Here is a 10,052-nt window from a genome sequence, read left to right as displayed (position 1 = left end):
CAGGCGCGCGAGAACGCAGCGCACGCGAAGCCATGAGCTATATGTGGTCGCCTAGTCTTCAAAACCAGCGCAGGTTACCTCCAAGATAAGACGCGTGGGGCGATATTTATTCGCGCCATACGCAGCCGCAGCCGTAGCAGAAGCGCAGACGCCCGCTACCATGCCCCACCCCCCCTTCTTCCCACCTGCTAGCACGCTCACATCTCCCCGCTCCCTTCCATGCATGTGCCAAAAGTCAGTGCGCACGTTCCCCACCTTGTTACCTTGTGTGTGCGGGGAGACGCCGCCGCACTAAGACGCGCACGATCATTCTGGCTCGTCCTCGCGTGCTTTCCTTCGCACCTACATTATACGGCGCATGGCCGCAATCTTATCTGGCGTGGGCTTTATACTGAACCTCATCGCGACGCCGCCACTTTCGACGAAGGCGACGCAAATTTACCTGGGGTTTTCATATAACTGTTATCGCTGTAAAAGTATAGCTGCTGTTGCGCACACCGGCGAATATTCAACACTACCCTAAAGAACTGAAAAGTATGAAGCGCGCGGTTACCCTCAGTGCACTTTACGAGACAGCTGTTCAACGAGTATAGATTGATTTCCATGTGCAGATCCCATCTTGTGATCTTTTTCACCATTTCTTCCTGTCCTAGGTTACTTTACGTGTCGCGGACGGGAAGGTCAATGCACCGGAAACAGGAGACCCAGCTGCTTCGAAAAAAACAACCAGACGTACTTCCAATGCAGTAAGCATTCCAGTTTTTCAACAGTTTACTTGTGTCGTCATCAGCAGCAGCAGCAGCATATCTTTATGTGCATTGCCAGGACGAAGGCCTCTCCTAGTGATCTCCAATTACCCCTGTCTTGCGCTGGCTGATTCCAACTTGCGCCTGCAGGTTTCTTGCTTTCACCACCTCACTTAGTTTTATGCCGTCCTCGCTTGCGCTCCCCTTCCCTTGGCACCCATTCTCTAACTCTAATGGTCCACCGGTTATCTACCCTACCCATTACATGTCCTACTTGGCTTCTTCTTTCTCTTAATGGAAACTATAATATCGGGCATCCCCGACAGCTTTCTGATCCATACCGCTCTCTTCTTGTCTCTTAAGGTTACGCCTAAGATTTTTCGTTTCATTGGTTTTTGAGTTGCCCCTGACTTGTTCTCCAGTTTCTCTGTTAAACTCCAAGTTTTTGCCCCATGTGTAAGTACCGGTAAAATACAATCACTCTGCACATTTTTTCAATGACACTGGCAAGCTTCCAGTCAGGATTTAGTAGTGCTTGCCGTATGCTCTGCAGCCCATTTTTATTCTGCAAGTTTGCGTCTCATGATAAGGATCTCTTGTGAGTGATGGGCCTATATAAACGTATTCATCTGCAAACTCTTGAGACTGACTGTTCATGCTCAATCCTTGTTCCCTTGTCAGGCTTTTCAACGTTATCTTTGTCTTCTGCATTTTAATCTTCAACCCTACTCTTACACTTTCTTGGGTAAGGTCCTCAATTATTTGTTGTAATGCGTCCCCAGTGTTGCTGAACAGGACATTATCATCTACAAACTGAAGGTTGCTGAAATATACGCCGTTTCTCCTCACTCCTAAGCCTTCCCAGTCTAGTAGCTTGAATAATTCTAATCATGCAGTGAATAACTTGGAGGGATTGTGTCTCCTTGTCGGATGCCTTTCCCGATGAGTAGCTTTCTACTTTCTTTTGCAGAACTAAGGTATAGCTGTGGGTTCTTTGTAGATATTTCCCAAGATAGTCATGTAAGCCTCCTCCATTTTTTGATTACGCGATGTCTTTATGAGTGCTGGTATCTTTGCTGAATCAAATGCCTTTTCATCATTTATGAGATCCATGCAGCGGTTGACTATGCTCCGCAAATTTCTTGATTGCCTGATTGATGATATGCATGAGATCCATTATACAATACCTATTCCTGAAACCCGCCTGTTCCCTTCGTTGATTGAAGTCAAGTGTTGCCCTAATTCTACTGGAAATTGTCTTGGTGAATATTTATTTAATACAGAAAGCAAGCTGGTGGGTCTATATTTCTTCAATTCTTTGACGTATCCTTCCTTATGGATTAGTATAATGTTGACATTCATCCGGCTCTTTGGTGCATTTGACGTCGTGAGGCATTGCGTATAAAGAGCCGCAAACTTTTTAAGCATGATAACTCCTCCTACCTTGATTAAATCGGCTAATTTTCCATCTTCTATTGCCTCTTTTCCCGTGGTCCTTCTTAGAAGATCCTTCTAACTTCATCGGTAGTTATAGAAGGGGCGTTTGTATTCTGTTCATCACTACTTGGAATGAAGGAACCGTGGCTGCTCTTGGTGCCCTACAAGTTAGTGTATAATTAATCTTCTACTCTTACTATATCTTTTAAATTGCTGATTATGTTACCCGGTTTATCTTTCAGTGCATACATCTTGCTTAGTGCTACGCAAATTTTTCTTATCATTTATTTTATACTGCGGCCAATTTTAATTGCTTACTCAATGTTTCCTACGTTATAATTTGTAATATACGTTAGTTTCGTCTTGATGATCAATTTTTACGGTTCAGCGAATTCTATGAGATCTCTCGAAGTACTTTCATCCTTTATCGTTTCCTTATTAGATCATTCGTTACTTGAGAGAGCTTACATGCTGTTTGCCTAGGAGCTGTACCTCCCACTTCAATTGCTGTTTCTGAAATCAGCCAAGTTACCGTTTCATTCATTACCTCTATGGTATCTTCATCTTCCTGTTCTAAATCTGCGTACTTGTTTGCAAGCACCAGCCTAAATTCGTCTGCTTTTACCCTTACTGTGTCTAGGTTGGCCTGCTTCTTCTTCACTAATTTTACTCTTTCTCTCTTCAAATTGGCAGAAATCCTAGGCCTCGCTAATTTATTGTGATTGCACTCTACCCTACCTAACACTTCTACATCGTGCACTATACTGGGATGGGCAGAGAGTATGAAATCTATTTAATTTATTGTTTCTTCATTAGGGCTTTCACAAGTCCACTTCTTGTTACTGCGTTCGCTGAAGAAAGTATTTATTATTCAGAGTCTATTCTTTTCAGCGAATTCTACCAAGTTCTCGCCTCTAGTGTTCCTTGAATTTATGCCATAGTTGCCAATTGCTTGTGCCCAAGCCTGCTTTTTCCCCGCTTTTGCATTAAAGTCGCCCATCACCACAGCATACCGGGTTTTCCCCTGTCTTATAGCTAATTCAACATCTCCATAAAACATCATGACCAAATTTAGAAGCGTCGGCTTGTACTAACTTTATTCTATGCCGCCTATTCAGCTTTATTACGACGACTGCTACCCTCTCATTAAGCAGTAAAAGTCAACAGTCTTGCCCGCTATGTCCTTATGACTAAATATGCTATCCCGTATTCTCTCTTTCCTAGAAGACCTCTGTAGCAGAGGACGTGGTGGTTCTACACTCCGCACTGAGGTTATACCGTCCGCACTGTATAAGCCTCACGAGTTCTAGCCTCACCAAAGCTTTTTTTTATCCCAGGCAATGCCTGATAATTCCTCAAGGAGCCCTGCTAAGACAACCTCACTCGAGAGGGTTCTCCTGTTAAACGCTCGAATTATCACCAGCAGAGCTGCCGGTTAGGGAATGCATAGGCAAGAAAGTGCCAGGAGGTGTCGCATACTTCCCAATGCTGGCTGCGAAATCATGCACATTGTCCTGTAATAAAGCCACTATAAGAAGGCACTGCGAAGCCCAAAAGAACAGAGCTTGGATCTAATAAACATCTTTTACGTAAGCTCTCCCTGCGATCGACCATTACGTTGATAGCGTTATCTCGCTGCCAGCTATCTGATTACCGGGTGCCTGAACACCGGCCGATAAGGAAACGCTCGCATACGTATTGGAAAGTATGTCAATACGGATCTAGATCTGTAGAACTCGGCATTCGTCAAACACGGTACAAAATGCCAAGCTCTGCCTGAGCACCCAGCTTTGAGATATTCCTGTTATATTGATTGACGTGCATCTGCAATTGGAGACATTCATGAGCACGCTCGACTTATTCATGCGGAGAACCTCAAGGTTTTGTTATTCAATCCCTTTAAGTTCAAATTTAATGAGACGAAATCGCACGTCATGCGCTAAGTTTGGATGAAACGCCATCTTTAGCCCTTCAAGGCTAACGTTCACTTTTCTGTATTATTTAAACTACACAACCTTTAACCGTTTTTATGAATTGTTGCTCATTTTCGTGTTGTCTTTCGGCAATACAACGTCCGTGTACCGGTTCTTTGGTTTTATCGCATACAAATAATAGTCCATGTAACATGCTTTTCAGTAGCCCCTAAACATTGAAAGAAAATATTGTGTCTGCCTTTGTCCAAGTAGGTTCTTCCCCTCTTTTTTCAGCTCTGAAGGCCCAATCTTGTCGAGAGGCGTGGAAAGCGTACTGTAAACCGTGCAATGTCCTGACGTGTTATGACAGGCATACTTACTGCGATTGCAACTGTGGTAAGTGCAACAATAACTTGAAAATGCATACCCTGCGAGCACAACGTAATGTGGAGCTGTTATGAAGTATACTGAAATTGTTAATTTATACATTTGTGGATATTTGTTGCCTTTTTCCTTGATGTTCTGAGTCTATCACGCGTGGGCGACAATATTCCTCGTTATTTGAAGCTGACATAGACGCTGGTGCATTGCGCGAACTGGCCAGCATATTGTCTTTCTTGGCTGCCTGATGCCCTGAAAATAAATTTGCATATATGTTACGTCAATTTTCCCTTGTAATATTTTACTGGGCACGCTAGATACACTTGCCACGATATTAAGCATTCGTTATGTTCCACACGTTTTCCTTCGCTTCCTGCAATAATGGCCTAGTCTGCTCAACCTCGGCCAACAACCATTCCTTATGACTACAGTACTTCATTTTAGTCTTTTGTATTGTTAGAAATTGCGGGGGTAAAAATCAGGTGTTATTTTTAAAGGGGAATATTGGGAAGAAATTGTGGGTTCTCTTGTATCTCAGAAAAACCGGGAAGAGAGTGGTGGTTTTGTTGTCAGGCAGCCTGAACTTCGAGATAGTTATAATAACATTTAAAAGTGATGAACTCAAGCAATGGTCGCTTTTCGAAGCAAACGTTCTACTTCAAGAAGCGAAATCCCTCACAGGAACATGTAATGGCAATAACAGATGCCCGCTAATATTGTGCTTAACTCTTATCTACAAAGTTTTGGTGCCATGCATTATTATTATGTTTAAATAAACCACATTACCAAAAGAAAGATTATTTTGGCGATCCGTTCTTCACTTCCATCTCTGCACTTTCGTAAGTAAGAAAGAAAGCACAGAAAATAGTGCGCACGGGTATCTTTCGCAGAAAGCGTGATGGTTTTTCCTGTGTTACAAGGCCTTCTTGACGTTCATTATCATGTACAATGGGTGCATTCGGGCATCCATTCATGACCCGCCGGGTGTCTCGTTTTTGTCGCGGCACCTCATCAACTTGAACGAAAAATTCCCACAGCGTCCGTAAGTTTTTCCTCAAGACCACTTCGCGGATTCCGAAGAGGCTCAGGTGCTCGGCAGTGTTGTGTATTGCAATTTCCACCTCGACTTCTTCGAGTTCATCCAAGGTTTCCTACAACGTCGATAAGCCGGGCTTAATGACCACTTCGTGGCGCCCAGAAAAGTCCATGCGCTTAGCAGTGTATCGTGTTTAAAGACACCCTGAAACGATTTTGACGATTTTCTACAAGCGTACAGAGTCGTTAGAGTAGGTCCTGTTGAACATTAATTGACGCATCTAAGTGCTCCGCGTAAAGCATGTAATTTATTATAAGGTTTTAAAAATTCACATCGCTGCCGATCGTAGCACACTGCGCGGCGGAATTTTAAGCCGCCCGTACCCATATGACGCAAATCACCCATATGCCGTCAGTGGGGTGAGCTATCCGATTGGCTGACCAGGGCGCGTGGTCGATAATTTTTCCAACTTTATGCTAAACAAATGATGTTCGTAATAGTTGGAATGTTAGTTAATTTGTTTTTATAAAAAGAAAGTAATATAAAGGGAATGAAGAAGAACAATTTTTCAGTACGCTTTAGCACTTCCGGCACACAGCATGTGTTGTCTGCTTGTGTTACAACGTGCTCCGTCTTTGACGAGAGCTCCGCCGTCAGTGTCAATCTGTCTTTTCGCGAGCGCTATGATTTTACTTTGTTGCGTTGTGGACTGCAAATGTAGCGACTGGCAATATGTCAAGTTGCAACATGTCCTTCTGCAAGCCAGTAGACGAGCGGACTGGCTGCAGCGCACTGAACAGCCGCTATTCGATGGGCGCCAGGATTTGCGCGATTGCGGCCGTCACATTACACAGTAAGGTTACTAACGCAATAGCGTTTCGCGAATCCGGTGTTAGGGTAAACGCAAGTGCAAGGGGACAGGGCCTGGCCATGTCCCCTTGCGTGTCGTTTCATGGGATGAACAGAAGCGCAAATGTGAATGGTCGGCAGGGTGCAGCCACCTGGTAGCATAGAGCTCAAACAGACACAGTAGCAGTAACAAAATGTATATTTTTTTTTGCTGCTGGTGTACTTTTTCGCAAGCGTGTAATCGTTAACACGTTGTTTTTGTAAATGTTTAAAATGTCTTACACTTAGAGCAATATTAGCTCTTTCTCTGGCTGGTTAAGCTCTGCGCCACGGGTGGCTGGACCGTGGAGACCGATCAGGCAGCTCACGTATGTCTACGCTGAAGTTCCTTTATTAGCTTGAGTGTATGCCTCCACCGTTCCGTCGAAACGTTCAGCTAGTGTGTGGCTACCGGAATACCAGACACGTTCGGTGCTACGACAGAATGCTCGCAACGCACGCTGCTTCGATAGCTCTCGCTTGGGGTCGACGGCCAACCGGCTAGCGGAGAGGTTTCGTGCGGGTGAGGGCGGGCTCGAAAACAACCGGAAGTGGACGATGTGACATCGCATCGTGACGCAGGACCAGTCAAGGCGGAGCTTAGCCCCGATCGCTCGGCGAACGAGTTGAGGAGGAAAAGCATGGCTAGGGAGGAGAGTAAATTGTAATCGCTTGTAGCTCCATTAATACCTAACGCTTCACTTAAATTGTGGTGGGAATGTTCTATTTAAGCTGTACACTACGCGTCTACAAAATTTGTCCGAGCCGTTTCAGGGGCCCTTTAAAGCTTCCCCTCAACCTCGTCAATTTAAACTACAAATTCCCCACAGCTTCCGTAAGTTGTGCCTCATAACCGCATTGTGGATCCCAAAGAAGTCCATGTGTTTGGCAGGGTTCTTTATTGCAATCTCCACCTGGACCTCTTGACTTGAGCCAAGAATTACTATAACGTCAATAAATCGTGTCCCGTGACCACTTCGCGGTTCCCGGAGAAGCCCGTGTGCTTGTCAGTGTGTGTTGCTTAAAGCGTCCCCTGCACCTCGTGAACTTTAACCAAGAATTTTGATTGCTTCCGTAAGTTATGCCGAACAACCGCTTCGAGGATTAAAAAGAGGTCCATGAACTTGGTAGTGTCCTATATTCGGATCTCCCCCTGGATATCTTTAACTTCAGCCGAGAATTCCTACAATGCCAATAAGCCATTCCCCGTGGTCACTTCGAGGTTCCGAGGATAGTCCACGGGCTTGAAAGTGTGCCCTATTTAAAGCTCCCCCTGCACTTCGTCAACTTGAACCACGAATTCCCACAGCTTCCGTAAGTTTGTCTCATAACCGCTTCATAGATCCCAACGGCTTCTATGTGCTTCGCAGGGTTCTTTATTCCAATATACACGTAAGATACGCGTAACAGTACTAAGTCGTGCCCCATGACCACTTGGCGGTTCCCAGAGAAGTCCATTTGCCTGGCAGTGTGTCTTAATTAAAGCTCACCGTGCATCGTTCAGTTCAACCAAGAATTTCCACAGCTTCCATAAGTTGTTTCTCATAACAACTTCGTGGATCCCAGATAGGTCCATGTGCTTGACAGTGTTCGTTATCCCATTCTCCAGCAGGACCTCTTAACTTGATCCAAGAATTCCTACAACGTCAATAAGTCGTGCCCCGTAACTACTTAAGGGTTCCTAGAGTCAAAGCTCCCCCCCCCCCCCCCCACAGCTCGTTAACTTGCACCAAGAATTCCCAAAGCTTCCGTAAGTTGTGTCCCATAGCTGCTTCGTCGATCCCAAAGAGGTACACGTGCCCTTGGCAGTGTTCCTCATTTCAATCTCCACCTGGACCTCTTCACTTCAGCGAAGCATTCCTAAGACCTGAATAAGTCGTACCCCACGACCACTTCGCTGCTCCCAGAGAAGTCTTTATGTTCTTGGCAGCGTGAGTTATTACTGCGGCAACAATTATATCGACACTCGAAGCGCATTTCTGCCATCGCCGTCGCCGTGATGTTCCGCATGAAGTCCAAACACGATAACACCGTCACCGCGCGCCATACATGCAAGTGAAAGCTTGCGAGGTTCATCCGACGATCGTGGCTCAATCTCACGCGCGCGAAGGAGGAAGGCTGCTTTGAAGCGAGAGACAACATGAATGTCAATTCGCTCGCTGCTGCTTCCGCGCTTTTAACTCCTGCGTTTTAACAGCGAGTTTCTACGTTCGTTGAGTGCGATGTGTTCGTGTTTACCTGTGCGTGCGTGACATCGTGCTTGTTAATTTAGTTAGTAAGCGAACGTTTGCAGCTTAAAACGGCCAATAATACTACTATCCTTACTTTGTATAGCGTTCTACTAATTTGCTATCGCAATCGATGATTCATTTTTCGGGCGAAACTACTACTTCTTTAGCGCTGCCTTCCTCCGTCGTGAGCTTTAACCAAGAATTCCCATAGCGTCCATACGTTGTTCCTTATGACAGCTTCGCGGTTCAGAGATAAGCCCATGTGCTTGGTAGCGTGTCTTATTCTAATCTCCATCTGCACCTCGCCGACTTGAACGATGAATCCTGATAGCGTTTATAAGTTGTGTTACGTGACCGTGTTGCAGTTCCCAGAGAGATTCATGTGCGTGGCATTGTGCCTTATTCCAACGTCCTCCATTACTTCGTCGACTTGAATTTATCAAGCAGAGTCCCCATGACCGCTTTGCAGATCCCAGAGCTGTCTTTTTGCACTTGGTAGTGTGCCTTTTTGCAACGTTAACCTAAACCTCTTCGGTTTGAACCAAATCAAAGTAAAAGATTTGGGTCTGAAATATACACCTGTGTATTCGCGCCGTAGTTCACTGGAAGTCAGAAATAATGCAGCCCGAACACACAGTGTCAATGGCACAAACCTGGCTGTGGCGTGGAGGCCACGTGTAATGAAGTTTTCTCTGCGTCTTCCGTAGGGGCACACCAACCTTCTTCGTGCATACGCAGTGGTGCGGGACTAGTGGGACTAAACCGGAGGGGGTTCGGGAGGCCGCCTTTAGGAAAGCTTTTCTTTTTTGTGGCGTGTGAGTATATTATAGCGATTTGGATTCTCAGCCTACTTACCCACAACAGATTTAAAATAAAGGAGTCTTCATGAAAGCAGTGTGTCCCTAAATTGCTTTAATACTAATCACGTTAACTTCGACCGTCATTGTGACAGAGGTCCCGCCGTAATTTTTTTCACCTTGCACTAGAAGCAGCGGTACCCCGTCTATTTAACTTATGGCATCAAGCAATATGAAAAGTTATTTAACTACAACATATGAAACTACAAGCAACTGAAAGTATTGTGTCATCAATAAAGTGCTATTTTCTCATTTTACAGTCCCTTCATCAAAGCAGATACCAACTGCTGGTCGGCTGAGACGACGATGGTGATGTGCGTGCTTTTTAACCTCAACAATCATCAGTCGCACTGAACTTTCTGGATGGTGCATGGACAACCTTGAGGTCCTCAATAGTCAGTCCAGTTTTCAATAAACGTATATGCATACTAATTGGTGTCTTTATATTGTGAATATTCGAGTACAGGTATAAATAACTGCATACCACAATGTGTAAGCATTCAAGAGGCGTATTAGTAATCGCGCAACAGATATAGGTATGGCGTTACGCAGTTTGTCCCACT

At 45.0% G+C, this 10,052-nt stretch overlaps 1 long non-coding RNA gene across 1 annotated transcript; it reads left to right on the top strand.

Moving 5' to 3' along the window:
• The first annotated feature begins 657 nt into the window (after positions 1–657).
• On the top strand, positions 658–9,921 carry LOC126537526 (uncharacterized). Its single transcript, XR_008613823.1, has 3 exons — positions 658–746; positions 4,391–4,492; positions 9,750–9,921. It is a non-coding gene; the product is annotated as an uncharacterized lncRNA (long non-coding RNA).
• The last annotated feature ends 131 nt before the right edge of the window (positions 9,922–10,052 follow it).

Source organism: Dermacentor andersoni, chromosome 4, assembly GCF_023375885.2.
Source record: "Dermacentor andersoni chromosome 4, qqDerAnde1_hic_scaffold, whole genome shotgun sequence".
Classification (NCBI taxonomy): domain Eukaryota; kingdom Metazoa; phylum Arthropoda; class Arachnida; order Ixodida; family Ixodidae; genus Dermacentor; species Dermacentor andersoni.
The sequence above is the reverse complement of the archived record's forward strand: the minus strand, read 5'-3'. Positions and strand labels throughout refer to the sequence as shown.